At 34.2% G+C, this 17,021-nt stretch overlaps 1 pseudogene; it reads right to left on the bottom strand.

Annotated features, from left to right (window-relative positions):
• Positions 1–4,684: 4,684 nt before the first annotated feature.
• On the bottom strand, positions 4,685–12,036 carry LOC138709466 (complex I assembly factor ACAD9, mitochondrial pseudogene; annotated as a pseudogene).
• Positions 12,037–17,021: the final 4,985 nt, after the last annotated feature.

Raw genomic sequence — 17,021 nt, 5'->3', positions numbered from 1 at the left:
GCCAATATTGCGCCTGCCTTCTGGTTTTGTGTTTAGAATCTTTTTTGGTATTCTCTGATCATTCATCCTGATTACATGTCCTAACCATTCCAACCTACGGGCTTTGATTTCAGCAACAATATCTGGAGATTTATATTGAGTTTTCAGTTCTGTATTATATCTATTATAATTTTTACATAGGTCTATTTAAAATTGAGTTAAATATATGAAGGGTCCACAGAAAAATCATGCTATAAGTAAGCCATGATTAGTCACTTTTTGATTTTTGGTCCCATCATCCAGGAGAGTGCTGACAATAATTTAACAGAGGATTCGCAACCCCCCCCCCCAAAAAAAAAAGGTGGAGCGCCCTACCGGTACTTTAGGAAATTTGAGTATCATCGGAGAATATAGAGATCATTTTTACCCTGAAATCATTGTTTCTAGGGATTTATTGATTTTTTTCCTTTAAAACTAAATCTTTTCTTTCATTTCATCTTCTATTATAATTTTTACATAGGCCTATTTAAAATTGAGTTAAATATATGAAGGGTCCACAGAAAGATCATGCTACGGTATAAGTAAGCCATGCTTAGTCACTTTTTGATTTTTGGTCCCATCATCCAGGAGAGTGCTGACAATAATTTAAGAGGATTCGCAAGCCCTCCCCCCCCCCAAAAAAAAAAGATGGAGCCCGGCCAGAGGGGAGAGATACTGCACAGAGGAAGGGGGAAACTATGGTTGCTTCACAATCATAGACTACAGTAGTAATAATAAATTTTTATCCTCAAAATCAGTTCCAAACTGCCACTTCGTTCACCGATGGTTTCAGCTCAGCTGCTTGGTGAAGGATTGATTGCTCAGTCAGGATAGCACAAACAGACCATGTCCCATTCTTTCATAGGTTTGCTGATAATTGTAACAGCCATTAAACTGGATAAGTGGGAGTCCATAAGCTTACTTATTTCAAAGTGGCGAAGTCAGTAATTACACTAAAGCCTCTTTCAGCTTCTACACTAATAACTGTGACAGAATTCGCGATTTTTTTTTACTTTAGCTATAGCTAATAGCAAAGTTACCGGTATCCTATTCAGTTATCCTCCACGACATCTCGGAAAACGTAATTATAAAAAGCCTCTAACAAGCAGTGCATAAGCTGCTAATTTCCTACACTTTTAAGGGGACACTCAACTTAAAAATTACAGAAAAAGTGTCATAGAAATGAAAAATTAAATTTCTACACTAATTTACGTGACAGAACTAAATCAATACGCAGAATTCTTCCCCTATTCATTGAGAAGTCACAGTCAAATGTACAAAGCCAAAAAATAAAAAATGATAATTAAAAGTGATATTTCAATTAATGATTGATTAAAAATTGAAATATTTTTTTATTTTGAAAAGTATTGGATCTAATGATCTGCGATTTTGCATGTTACTTTCCATGTGTATATTAAACTTTTTCTCCAAATTTGAAAAAGATTGGTCAAATGGGAAAAAAGTTCCAAAATATAGTTGAGTGTCCCCTTAATTGATCACTTTAGCAGAATACAGAATAGCAGAAGGTTGAGTTAGAAAAGTGTGTTTATTTTATTGAATTATCATTGCGAGCTATTTTAAGGAAGGACTTGGAACAAATATAATTATTTAACAAAGGGCTCAAGCGACCCCCCTCCAGCACACTTCTGGTCCCATCTGCTAGCTCATAAAGTACCTAGTAAATCAGAATGGCAAAACCCTACTCATCCACTAAACTGAACCTTCCTCTATCACGGGCTGAGGCAGGATGACCCAACATGTTACCAACAATTGATGTGCAGTTCGTAATTTGTTCATAGTAATCAATAATAATGAAGACAAAATAATACTGTGGGCGACTATTTTTATTAAATTTGTAATATTTTTAAGCACTTAATTCAGTGGTTAAACTCCGTGTAAAAGTTAAATCGAAAAAACGCCGTTGTAAATCTTCCTTAATAGAAAATAAATGATTAACCCTGAAATGCACATATTTATAGGCGCTATAAAATTCATAGATTATTTCTAAATGACCCACAAGGAGTTTAGATATATAGTGATTAACTTTAGTAATTGATTGAGTTGTTTTAAGGCAGGTATTAATAGCATTGGTTGGCAATGTTGTTAAATCATATAAAGTAAATTAAATTACAGCACATCTTGATTACACAACTTTTAACTCTGTTTCACTTCGGAATATGTACTGGTATGATAAGTCTTTCTTGTGTTAAATTTTAACGTACCTTGTTAACATGTTTCGACCTATTTTGGGTCAAAGAGTATGTGTTTTGAAATTGAATTGTGTGTTGAGAATATCGTTGGGGTGTGTTTTCGTGTGTCTGTATATTTCATATTGTTCTAGTATGTTGAGTTTCTCTACACTACGAACGCACCCACACAGGAAACAAGAGGCGCCAACACCAACAACGACCAGATCTGAAGATGACCCAAAATAGGTCGAAACATGTTAACAAGGTACATTAAAATTTAACACAAGAAAGACTTATCATACAAATTCCTAAATTACGGTATTTAAATTAAAATAAACTCATTTATCCCACAGAATGTGCTAGCTGCTGAATTATTAGGTCTTCAGGAAACTTATGAAAAATAAAATTTCTTCAAAATACTGTCATGCAAACATTACTTTTTATTAAAGATATAGGCCTATTCACAAATAAAGTAACTATGCAAGCAGAAAACTACATTGTAAAACAAATAATTGAAATAAATCAAATGTTTCGTGCCTTTTGCTCTGAAAAGTAACATCAAAAACCATACAATGTGTTCAATAATTTAAAAAGGACCACACATATAAGAGTACATAACATTTGTATGAAACGGTATATTTATTATTTTGTTTGTAGTAAGTGATATAATTCCTATATAATAATTGGTAACCAAGCAATGATCAATTGTTGTGAACAAATGCACTGAAATGGAGGGACATGCTGTAGCTGTCTATGGTGGGTCCTCTCTTAAATTGAACACTCTGTATGTAAACCTCAATGTTCGGTAATTTATGCCATGTTAAGATTGTGCTCCATATTCTCGTATATTCAAATACAGATAAGCGTATTATATAATGGTTAAACAGACAAACAAACTGCACTTTTTGATGAAGCAGTTCTGCTTTTGTTTGCTTTTTCAATTCTCGAACTTCATTTGAATGTATAATGCTTTGGAAGTCTTATGAACTAATTCAACATTTTTTTAAATAGATTTCACAAAGAATTGTATTCAAAGATTGAAGTTTTTGTTATAATGTACGGTTCAAGTTTAGGATGAGACTCATATTGTCTGAAATGTTTTTTACACGCTCAACTTCACAAAACAGCTTGAATACATGGTGTGATGTGCAAGAACAGACCTAAACAAACAGTTTGAGATAGGAAATCATAGTAACTGCCCATTACCAGTGTATGGTTTCCTATCTCAAACTGTTTAAGTCTAATCTTGCACAGTCTTTTTTTTTTATTATTTCGCTTACAGCACATTATACCAACTTATTTAAACAATTACTCCAAAAAGTTAATAAGATTGTCCGTCTCCAATGGATTCCAGCACACTGTGGAGTCATGGGGAATGAAACCGCAGACACATTTGCCAAGAAAGGCACAACAATAAAACAAAAGTCTAAATTTAATTTCTCATATTCCTCAATAAAACGCTTGATCACTATAAAATTTTCTCATTCATACCTACAAGAAATAGAATCAAACGCTAAAGACAAAAAATGGATTACACTACTTTCCAACCCAGATATAATCCCCCAGAGACCAAGGAAAACAGCAGTTGCAGCCTTCAGGCTATTGACAAATCATGATTGTCTAGCAAGTCATCTCTACAGAATAGGTATCTCAGCTTCACCAATATGTGTCCTGTGTAACGATCCAGCAGAAATGAATGAAGACCACTTGAAGACCTGTGAAGCATTAAGATCAGAAGAAACTACAGTTCAAAAGTATTGGAAAGCACGACTGCTAATGGCTTCATTGCCAAATACAAGGCACTAGACAACAACAACAACAACAACTTTCAATAGGATCTCTGGTCTTAGATCCACTCTCATTTTCTAAATCAGTAAGTAGCCATGACTGACCTTCACATAATGTGACCACGCATCCTGTTTTTGGACCTTCTGTCCCAGAGTCCCATCAGTTCTTGTTGGGATGCCCTTTGGTCCAGTTTTGTTAGAAAATGCAATTCTAGACCTGTATTGTAATAGCCTATCTTATGAAATATTAATTAATATTAGAGGAGAAAAATTCGCTCTGGTGCCGGGGATCAAACCCAGGTCCTTGGTTCTTTGTACCAAGTGCTCTCACCATTGAGCTACGCCGAAGTTCGCTCCACAGCACCAGATCGAACCCCTCTCCTCCAGTGTTTTTCCCTTTGTGGCCTGACTCCAAGTTGAACATGTATGTTGACATTTTATATTAAGTCAACTGCCATTATATAAGGAGCGCACTTAGTTGAGTGACTTGGGGCCAGGATTCCACAGTAATTTGTACAGTAATATGCACTGTTGCTCGAAGAATCTATATGAAGATTATAATTTTTGGTCCTACAAAATACATCCATTATGGTAACAATTTAATTAACAATCTTTATGTCAATTAAGAAATATTGTTTTAACACAAAGATAATAGGAGTGTTCAGTTGCAAGATAACCAACAACGACAGCTGCTAAGACAGAAGGTTTATTGGTGGTCAAGATATTTTCTCCTTTCCACAATAAAAAAACTATTGGTCTGAAAATTTGTAGTTTGACTTATCCCAGTCTGGGACAAATGGTCCTGTAGATAAACTTTTTGCCAAAATTAACAAAACATTGACATTGGAGAAAACACAATTGAAGGTTGATACTTTGAAGACATTTTCTTGAAGAAGATTAAGAAATATCTTATGGAAATTCATTCATCAGAAAAAAAAATGCCCAGTAAGAATTTTATTAATAGACTAATGTAATTTTGTATTATGAGTAAAGACAGAGTTTCCATGCAAATGCATGTTTTATATAAACTTGTTACAATTCTTTGGAAAGACTATAAGTAGTAAGACTTACATTGTGCCATTTGAAAATAAAATAAGGCCTAAGTTTCAATTTCGATAGTGCATATTTTTAGTGTTTTCTTCCTTCATTGTGCATATTTTATCATTTAATAGTGCATGAATGCAAACATATTTTAAGCTTTGATAGTGTATGAAAATTCTGTCTCTAGTTATGAGTGATATAATTTTGTACTGTTTTTGGTTTAGTAATTTTGTTATATAATATAGGCCTATTATAAATCTTTAACAGTCAATGCCTACGTTATGTTTATATTATTTTAAAGTTACAGAATTAAATTTCTATTTCTGGTACTGAATGTTGTACGACTAAGAAAGGGAGTTGGTTTTTTTTTCCTTTTTTTTTTGCAAAATCATTGTTTTAATAAATCAGTTAAATTCACATTATTATTAGTATGCTTTAATATTCATGATATTTTTTTAATTTTATTTTATACATTTACTGACACAGTATAACAATCCTACATGTAAGCTCAGTTGATGGTGCACAATTCGTAAATTAAAAAAATTGACTGTCACCATACCTTTTATATTAAATAAAGTCTATAAAATATATATTTCTAATCTATCACATTTGAAGGCAATACTAATGATCTAATTTCACTTGCAGTTAATTTGATGAATTATATAAATGAGTCAAAATTGCACATTAATAAAAGAAGTAAAATGCAAAAAACATGTTCTCAAACTCTGGGTAAATTAAGAGTACTAACATTAGTAAAAAGGAGGGATGTTCTACATATGAAAAAACAAAATTTCAAATGCATCTGGAAATGTGCACTAAGATTACAAGAATGTCCATATTTTCGTTGTGAAATGGAAAAAATTATCAATATTATAATATGTTCTCAAAAGAAATAAATGACCAAACAAAAATAGAGAAAGTCATAAATGAAATACAAATTACTAAATAAAAGTTATATATAAAATATAAATTTAGCTTCCCTTATGAAGCCAGATTTGACAAAGCATATTAGATATAATTTGGAAACACACCTAAAAGGTAAAATGATATACATTTGAAACGGTTAGGGAATCGAATATACAAAATGTCAGAAAAATTTACACCCAAGTAGCATTTGTGCTCATTTACAGTTAAGAAAGGGGGGAAAAAATATCATCAGATAGGTTAGAATGATTTGAATGCCATATACCACGAGAAAAATAATAGTACAGATTTATTGGCATTGATATCTAAACCAATCAACAGCCATCGGTTAAGATAACTTGAAATTTCCATTATCACTCCCATACAAGTGATTTCTCAATATCTAAACCAATCCTTTGAGGGCACTACTCATAATTAGACAGCAGAACTTTATGCACTAAAAAACCTGAAAATATGCATGTAGCTATGCAGTAAAAACTGATGAAATATGTGCTAAAACTTGAAATATATGCAGTAAAAAAATACACTTTTGAGGTTTATTTGTTTAATGATATAATATAAATTAAAATACTTTAAAGTAATAATTGTCATTAAGCCATCATCACTTTTATTAAATCTATTTTTTCTATAAATGTATCAATTACTCATTTTCCATACATATTTGAATTGGTACATTTTTAACTCTAACTTTCCAACTATTTTTTTAACTTTCTTTGCCTTTTCCGTAATTATGCATTCAGAAACCCATTTCTTCAATAAAATTGTCTTTTCTGCTACTTTTTTGTTTTGGTATGTCAGTGGTTAGACTTGTAAGCAGATCGATTCGCTTGGTTGTGCAGTAAAATGAAATGAATGAAAATTTACACTCCATGTGACTTCTTTGTCGCAGATGTTTAGCACATTAGCAGCATTGTCGTCACAATTTCATGACCTCAACAATATGTGACTTTGTTGTTGCAGGTGCCTAAATAGGTCTACATTTGTTTTTGGATCCACGAAATCAGTGTAAAAGTCTGAATGACATGTAGGCAACGAATATTTTCGCCCTGGCTCCTGAAACATTACACTTACATGGCTAGTAGGCCTATTTATACATCTTGTTACAGTGGAAAACGATTCAGCTTATACACTAGGGAGAAGTATCCATTGTCGTTGCAGCAATTTCATGTCCTCAACAGCAATTAAATGATTATTGATTTTATTTCTCACATAATTTTGATAGTTCTTGAAAATTATCCTTATTTTTATTGCAGAGAAATTTTGAAATTATATAATAAATCTGACAAAACAAGAAAGGATGTTAATATATGCATTTAAATATGCAAAATAATATATATATATATATATATATATATATATATATATATATATATATATATATATATATATATATATGCATTTAAAAGGAAAAACCCACGAATTATGCATTTATGCAAAATAAAGTTGGCTTCATTCGAACGTAAAAACCACTATCGACAAAGATCCACCTTTATTTTTTCAACATACCAAATCAATAAAAACATGAAATTGCATGAAGTCTACTCATAATATTAAATTAGAAATACAAGGCACTGAATATATTAAATACTCAAATTTACAATACCTTCAGCCAGTAATCATGTTCTTAAGTTCTACAGACTTTAGTGAAGTTAGTGAAATTATCAGTTCAATGGATTGGTTAGCCAAGTGTAATCTTCTCTGAACGAAAAAACACTGTGTGATGTACTTTTATCTTCTTCACTGTAGGTTGTTGTAGATTTGTCAGCGTTCTACACTGACAGCTACTGTTGAAGTGGACTGACATACTTCACTGATGGTGTTGAAAGTCCGGGTTGGTTTACATTTGGTATGCACATTCTGTTTGTGTTTATTCTTGTAATTTGTTGTTGCAGTGATGTAGCATGTAGAGGTCAAATTATCACAACATCAAGGCAATGTATGTCCTGAAATGATCATAATATCAGTCCTTCGTTGCTGTGGCTTGTGTCGAAACGTCTTGCAGTTTCACTGATGCTTGTCATAATGTTTATTTCACAGATCTCTTGCATAGTCTTTCGGATAAATCGCAATATAGCGAACGCCAGTAGGGGAAGTTATCCACACCCACATGAAATGTGCATTCGACACAACACTCGCCTATCACGTAGCATGCCTGGTGAGCTAGTAGGGGAAAAGTGGAATGGGTCGTGGGCGGAGCTTCTACGTTCGCTATATTGCGATTTGCCCAGTCTTTCTTCTCTCTCATGCTCCGCCTTCTGGGTTTCGGGAACTGTCTTCCTTTTTCCTACATCTTCTCCTAGAAGATATGGATGTTAATGTTGGATGTTGGGGTGTTGACGAGAGTGTCTCCTCACAAACTTCACCCATTTCTAATTCTGCATTTCCCTCTTCTTGATGAACACTTCTTTCAGGAGTATTGGTTTGCTTCATTAACAACGCTAGCGACACACGAGGACTGGAAAAACTTTGAATATGGATTTAGGATGCATTGGAAATTTTCAGGATGCACTGAAGTCCTCAACGGCAAGCATAGTGTCATATGAGCTCCCCCATGAAAGTGACTCAGATTATTGTAATTTCAATATCATATTACTGGCTTTAGTTGACATGATTACTGCTTTCAATATTTTGATGCTGGAACCGAGGGAAGGGGATTGGATGTAGGCATATTTCGAAACAGTTCACTTCATAATTCTCTGGAAACAAATACGGTACACTATTTTCCTCAGTTCCTGGCAGTAAGAACTTCAAAAATTTTTTAACTTTACAATTACTTCTTCAGGTCCAAATCCAGGTACATATGAAGAATCATTTATTCTCTTGGCTGCTGCCCTCAGATCTTGATTTTGGTATTGTTCTAAAGTTGGATGATACAAAACAGACTCCATTTCATACAATTTTAAAAGAAATACAAGGTATTAATGTCACTGAACTTCAGCGTTATCTGTGACAATTTATCTCACAACTAGCTACACAACTAAAAATAAAAACAAAATCAAATATTGGGTTTGATCTCATCATGACACGATCGTGCAGCTGATGATGTCATGTCAATGTCCAAGACTCTGCCTTTACATGAGTCGTGTTGTTGAAAAGCATGGATCACGCCTATAAATCACGTCCTGTTTAAACCTAGCTAAAAGAGTGAGCCTTTCCCAGATTACCGGTAATTCAATCTCATTATCTTGACCTGGAATAGCATATCTGCTGTTTTAAGAGATAGCCATATGATGTGTTCTATTTCATAGATCCCTCTAATTGCAGCTCCTGATTTTTCTTTTACGTGGATTCTGAAAGATGTACAGGTTGTTTGCAGGGTGATTCTGTGGTATTTATATGTACGTATTCATAATTTTCAGGTCTTTCTCTTCTAGTTAATTTTTTTCTCTCAGGCGATCAAGAATACCTAACATGTGTACAATTTTGAAATCATTTCCATTCATCCATTTTCTGTAACCCTTTTAGGGCTTCTGGTGCTTCTTGCTTGCTTGAGATCCAAGGACCATATCATCTGCATATATGTACGAGACTTTAGACTAGATTTTCCAATATTTGACGATGTTCACTGTAACTAGGTGAATAGAAGTAGCCTCATTGGGTCCCCTTGTAGAATACCATTGGTCTGCGTGATTTTTCTTGAGGTTGTTACTCATTTATTTCCAACTGTGTTGTATGCGAGAAGGTTGATGATAAAGTTGATGACTTCGTTCCCTCATCTGGTGGTTTTCTATTTTAGCCACGAGTTTCTTCTTATTCAGTAGGTCAAGAACTTTACTATAATAGATTAAGATGGCATGAAACTTGCCTTTAGGGTCTCAGAGCAGTATGTTCAATGCAGTTTGTCAGGTTTCTAACAGTCTGCATTGTAGAGCTGCCGTTCCTAAATCTAACCTGCTTCTTTGGGATTGCTGGCTCTATTTCCATCAACAGTGTGTAGTAATGATGACGTATATGTCAGAAGTTTTAAAATTCCACACAGCACACCACATACATAGGCCTATACCTTTCTTTCTTTACAGTTGACTAATAATTTCGTGACAGAGGATGTGCTGCAAAGTACCCATGGCTTTTAAATACCTGCTTTGCAATCCTTTTATAGTTGTTATCATTATTGATAATTGGACCTTTTTCGATAGCAGTAATATTGTTTCTAATTCTGAGATGGGCATCTTGACAAAATGTAACTGCCATATTTATCTCTTGATCAGCATGAGGTAGCCCAATACAATATGATCGGGAGGATCTTGCCAAAACAGCTGTTATGGCATAAATATCAATAACCACATCTGCAAGTCTCTTGAGCGCCATCTGATTTTCTACTATTTCTTCACCATGTCGTGACAATACAATTTCTACTCCATACTGTAATCGCAGCACACAGTATTCCAACAATTTTGCAGCAGTCTGTAAAGAAGGATGAAGGTATCCATCTAGACCTAGATTCAACTTAAGTGAGTCATTGGCTTGCCGTCTCTGCTGCCAAGCCTTATACAAAATAAAACCCGGATTCATTAGGGGATTTCGCATTTTTTTTACAGTGTCTCTCAATTCTAATCCAGCATGCTGAATACCCAACAAAGAAATGAATAATCTAAGTAATTCATTTGTCCCTTCAAAAATCATTGTCATTCGAGAATCTCTCAGCATGCGTTCATATGGATGTCCTGTTATGTATCCCGTCACACCAAGTAACTGCAGACATTCGTTTATACCTTTCCAACAGTTTTCCGAGCTGAATACTTTCACTATTGCAAACTCCATAGCACAATCAGGATCTTTGTAAGTATCTAGCATGCCAGTGGTAAGGTAAATCATGCTCTCAACTGCGTATGTTGCACACGTCACCTTTGCAAATTTTTCTTGAACCAAGTCGAATTCTGATAGTTCTTTTCCATACAGCTGTCGACTGACAGCGTGTTCTGCAGTCAGACCGATCAGTTTCTTCAGAAGACCAACAGAACTGCTGCTCATACTGAAGCGTCCACTGTTGAGAATATCCATAGCAATTTTATATCCTTCACCAATTTCGCCAAGGACATTTTCAACTGGAACTGGAGTATTATTAAAGCTTACCTCGCATGTATTAGTTCCTTTAACTCCTAACTTATCTACAGCTTTCCCACTGGTAACACCAATGAAGTTTCGCTCAACTAGGAAAGCAGTTACTACATCTCGTTTCTGACCAATATGATCACTTATCTCAGTTTTGGCAAAAACAGTAAATAGGTCAGCTATCCCACCATTAGTAATCCACGTTTTCTTACCATTAAGTATCCATGTCTTTTTATCGTCTGATAAGAATGCTCTTGATTGAATGGAGGAAGCATCAGAACCACTTTCTGATTCTGTAAGGCAAAAAGCTGCAATGAATTCCCCTCTTGCAAGACGTGGCAAATAACGACGCTTCTGTTCTTCATTACCAGCAATGACCAGTCCCTTCGATCCTATTGCTTGATGAGCTGCTAATGTAACTGCAATAGACATATCTAATCCAGTGATTTCATCTATTCTCGCACATTCTGTGGCATTTAAACCCAAACCGCCATATTCTTCTGGTACCGAATGTCCAAAGAGCCCAAAGCCTTTCAGTTGATCCAAAATATCTTTCGATATTTCTCCAGTCATATCAATTTCTTTAGAGTTAACATCTTCATTGAAGAATTTAATTAAAGGTTCTACTCTGCTTTCTAACTGTTCCACTTTTTCTGCATCGAGTACTTCTGGATATGTCAACACATCGTGATCGAACTTTCCGAGGAACAAATTCTTCGCAAATGGGCTGCGTTTCTCTTTACTAATAGCTTTTCTAGGTTCTGAACTAGTTCTTTCGGCTATAGAAGTTTCGTGTAATGTCGAGTGACTACAATTTCTTACTACGAACCACGAAAATTGGGGCTTTACAGTTTGTTTTATTGTTATACCTAACGCTATACGCACAACCATTGTAGCGTTAAAATTCATTTCATCACATAATACTACTAATCACTAAACACAATCTTTCCCGTCTTATCCTTCAGACATAACCAAACACAACCATCACTTCCACTTGCTTCCATCACATTTCATCACAAGTAACGGCCATAAGCAGTGTTGCCAACTCGATTCTTAAAAACTCGCTAAGATACAGAACAAAATCCGCTAAATTGCTATATTGTCAATGTAAAATAAGATTATTTTATCGCTGTGGGTGTTAAAAAAGATAGCTAAATCCCTATATGAGCAATGTAAATTTCATAAACTTTACCCGCTAAACTAACACTGAAAAACGCTAGATCTAGCTGGCTCACAAGACGAACCAATAGCATGGTACAACGGATGCAATGCTAATAAAGAATGGACAAAAGAAAACCCAAAGTCTCCGATCCCTAACCACTAGACTGTAGCTTCCACCACAATATACCAAATTATGTATTAGTACAAAATATGAACCAGCAATGTTTTCATTGTTTAACAGAGATATGTACATTAATTCTTCCACAATGTTAAATAATACGGTAATGAATTAATGATTTCCTGATGAAATATATAATAAAATTAATGTTCAAAATATAACTAAAGTAATTCTTATATTAGACAATTAATATGACAGAAAATCAGTTTTTTACATCACATAAATTAATAGTAGGCTACATTGTGTAAAAAAAACTTAACAAGTAAATTACATTGTCAACCCTGTTCGTAACAGTACGCCTCGTTGTTCCTCATATTAGATCCTCTTGTTGTCTCGTTAATATTGGAAGGAGAATAGTTCTGCAAAAAAAAAAAAAAAAATGCAAGAAATTGACTTCATTGAATTGACTAGGTACTACGAATAAACCACTGGCCAGAGCGTTGTAGATAGGAATGTAGATAGATAGGCCTGATTCAAACGAGGACAGTTCACCAGTGGCGGCTCGTAGTCAAATGTTCAGGGTAGGCAAAATTTACAGAACATTTTTATGTAATTCCCGCGATTCAATGACAGCTCGCTTTCATCATGCCCCCCGAAAACTTAACTCTTGCTTACATAACAATACTGTTACATCAATGAGCCGTCTCATAATTTGTCGGTTTTTTCTAGTTTATTGTTATACTGTTGTCTTGCAACCCTTGTTGTTCAGACGACATTTCCGAAATTGGATTCAAATTCTTTTCAAGTCTCTTTAGACTTACCGAGTTACAAATATGATCTGATTCCAAGTACCTTCTTTAGATTACAATAACAAACGTGACCACCTACAGCTTAGTTTTAACTTCACTTCCTGTTAGCCATTTATGTGTTTCATACCATACTTACTTACTTACAAATGGCTTTTAAAGAATCCGCAGGTTCATTGCCGCCCTCACATAAGCCCGCCATCGGTCCCTACACTGTGCAAGGTTAATCCAGTCTCTATCATCATATCCCACCTCCCTCAAATCCATTTTAATATTATCCTCCCATCTACGTCTCTACCTCCCCAAATGTCTTTTTTCCTCCGGCCTCCCAACTAACACTCTATATGCATTTCTGGATTCGCCCATACGTGCTACATGCCTTGCCCATCTCAAACGTCTGGATTTAATGTTCCTAATTATGTCAGGTGAAGAATACAATGCATGCAGTTCTGTGTTGTGTAACTTTCTCCATTCTCCTGTAACTTCATCCTTCTTAGCCCCAAATATTTTCCTAAGAACCTTATTCTCAAACACCCTTAACCTATGTTCCTCTCTCAAAGTGAGAGTCCAAGTTTCACAACCATACAGAACAACCGGTAATATAGCTGTTTTATAAATTCTAACTTTCAGATTTTTTGACAGCAAACTGGATGACAAAAGCTTCTCAATCGAATAATAACAGGCATTTCCCATATTTATTCTGTGTTTAATTTCCTCCCGAGTGTCATTTATATTTGTTACTGTTGCTCCAAGATATTTGAATTTTTCCATCTTTTCGAAAGATAAATCTCCAATTTTTATATTTCCATTTCATAGTGTTTCATACCATGAAGGATTAAATTTTCTTGCACCTTTAGCACTGACTTTATGAACAATAGAGCTTAATGCAGGAGTGGGTCGTCCATTTCCAAAATACTTCTCTTTTCAATGTCATTACGACGCGAAAACGGACAACGTAACAGTTTACTTATTATATCAGTCATAATATAATATTATTGTTATCACTTACATTAACTATAAATCACCAAATATACGTAACATTAATATACAGTACGTACTTGCAAAAATCACATTTTCTAAAATACACTGTTAAAAAAAACATCTTTTAAAACACACTGTTTAAAAACTGTTATACTACTCGTAACAATCTACGTTCCAACTCGTGAAACTTTCAAACAGAAATTTCGCAAATCGTAGGTGTTCGATAATGCTCGTGGGTTCTCGTTAGGGCAGGCAGAATTCTAGCGCGCTGGCTTAAGCATAGAACGCATGCGCTAAGAAAGCATTTAGAATAGCGATCTCTTTTAATGCTTACTCCAGGGCCAGCTTTGAAGTTACGTGGAAGGTCGGCTAACTTCGCTTCTGCCTACCTTCTGACGCATCGTGATCTGTCCAGTGTATTCTTGCCGCATAAATCGAACTGCCAGTAGTAAGCAACGTCCAACTAACCCTCAAAAAATCCCATTCATAGTTAATTGAAGAATTTCTAAGCACCTAGACAAGAGTATATAATTATATAAGGTTTTCCAAATGTGTTGGGGTAGTTAATAAATATCCACTTTTAGGTTTTTCTAAATGTGTTGAGGTAGGCTTAGCCTACCCTGCCTGCCCTGAGGAGCCGCCTCTGCAGTTCACAGGAATCAAGTACTTGGAAGCCTCTAAACTTGACGCCATAATTGTCCCTGAACTTGAAACCTTGTTCCACACGTAAAAAATCGCGCTGAATGTTGTATGCCTGGAGGTACACTGTTTTAAGATTTTTTTTTTTACCTTGATCCTTAAGTCCAGTTTTTAAATAAGTTGTTTTTATTGAAATATTTCTTGTGCCGTATGTTGGTACCTCTCATGCACTTCTAAAAATGTTACAATAGGATATATATATAATACCGGTATAATAATAATAATAATAATAATAATAATAATAATAATAATAATAATAATAATAATAATAATATTTATGTCAGAAACCAGTGTACAAGGCCTGGATATGACATCGTCAGGTTTGATAATATACACACTCACACATACACTCACACATGCACAAACAAATAAACTTAGCACAAATAAATATAGACAAATAAACAAATAATTATAAGGAATGATAATGTATTGATGATAATGGTTCACATGAGCGGCAATTATAAAATAGGTATATGCAACTCATTAGCAATAGAAATAAAAGAAATGGAAACATAAAAGAGAGACGTAGCCTATAATGATTCAGTATTGACAAAAAATCAGGAATTTAATACATCTGTAACAAGTTGCAGAACCAAAACAAGGAAAAAATGGTGTTATTCTAGGGAAAAATCAAACAATATGCTATGACATGAATTATATAAATAATTTTTTTTTATAAATTTGGCTTCTGAATAAATTTTCTTTACTGAAAAGTACGAGTAAATCAATTTCCTCAGTAAATTGAGTGGTCCACTGGAAAAGAGGCCATGCCCTATTCCTGTTGATTTTTAGTTTCTTCGATAAGCTGACAGATCTTGCCATCTAAGACCTTTTATATAAACTCCCAGTCTTGTGGTATGTGTCTATCGGACATGGTAAGCATTTATAAATGCCTCATCTTTACTTAAAGAGAGATAATCTCAGTTGAATAAATGCTTCTCCTACAAAATTTAGTTTTTGTAGAATTGACTGTAAGAAGTATATAGTGATAAAAATACGTGGTTTTAGTTTGCAGCCACATATACCTTCAAAATAAAAATCGTCTGGTACTTAACTGTAGGCTATATTTTAATGCTCTGTTGTAGCCCACTCTTTTACTAATTACCAACATAACACGCGAGAAGTCCAAGACGAATTACTAGGGAAATGTTCTTTGGGATTTGTAATTCGAAATTTTTCAAGCAACCACCTGTTTTTAGGTTAGCCCTAATTTATGATCAGCTATGATTAGAAGCAAGTTGTTCATTTCCTTTGAGTTGCTACAGAATAAATTCCTTTGGTTTATATATTATAAGATATGAAAAATATCTTGCCCATTCCAGTTCCCAACTAGATTATTGAGATTAATTTTTGGTTTGATTATGCTCCATGACAGAAGAATGACTTACTCGATATTTTTCAGAAAATTGTGAACAAAAATAATATTGATTCTGCTGAAATACTCAGACCAACTCAATTTTAAATCCCTACAAATATAAATAGGCATATAGAAGAAATTTGGTATTTAATATCTCAAGATCGAGAAAAATATCATAACTTTTGCCTTGTTTTGGCCCTGCAATTTATTATCGATTTATTAAATTTCTGATTTTTTGCCAATACTGAATCTTTAGGCTACATCCACTGCCATCGTGATCTAGATCATGATGGCAATCACGATGGCAGTGCTACGTCTCTTCCATATATCATAACAAATTTTTCATGTATATTTAAGTGAAGAAGGTGCTTTGATGGACATCTAGCCTGTGTGCTTTCCTATGAGTCACAATAAATAAATAAATAAATAAAAATAAATAGGCTATATAGACTCTATTATAACATCAATAAAAATAAATATTGTAACCTTATTGTAACATTTTTAGAAGTGCATGATATGTATGAGCTTTCGTGGAATATATGGTAAAAGAAATACTTCAATAATAATAATAATAATAATAATAATAATAATAATAATAAAACATGAGGGAATTATTGCAGAACGAAACATAAGAACATGGTTTCCAAAACATTAATGTAGAAGAGATTAAAAAAAAAAAAAAAAATCAAACAATGTACTTCCAAGCATACAACATTCAGTGCGCGTTGTTTTACGTGTGGAACATGGTTTCAAGTTTAGTGCCTCAGTGTGATCACAAAATAATATAGCATCAAGTTTAGAGGCTTGAAGCGCTTGACTCCTATAAACTATCTCTGTGTGAATCAGGCCTTAGGTAAGTAGATAGACAGGCAGGAAGGAAGGAAAGAA

The sequence above is a fragment of the Periplaneta americana genome, chromosome 11 (genome assembly GCF_040183065.1).
Source record: "Periplaneta americana isolate PAMFEO1 chromosome 11, P.americana_PAMFEO1_priV1, whole genome shotgun sequence".
Lineage (NCBI taxonomy): Eukaryota > Metazoa > Arthropoda > Insecta > Blattodea > Blattidae > Periplaneta > Periplaneta americana.
This window is presented reverse-complemented; position numbering and strand designations above follow the sequence as displayed.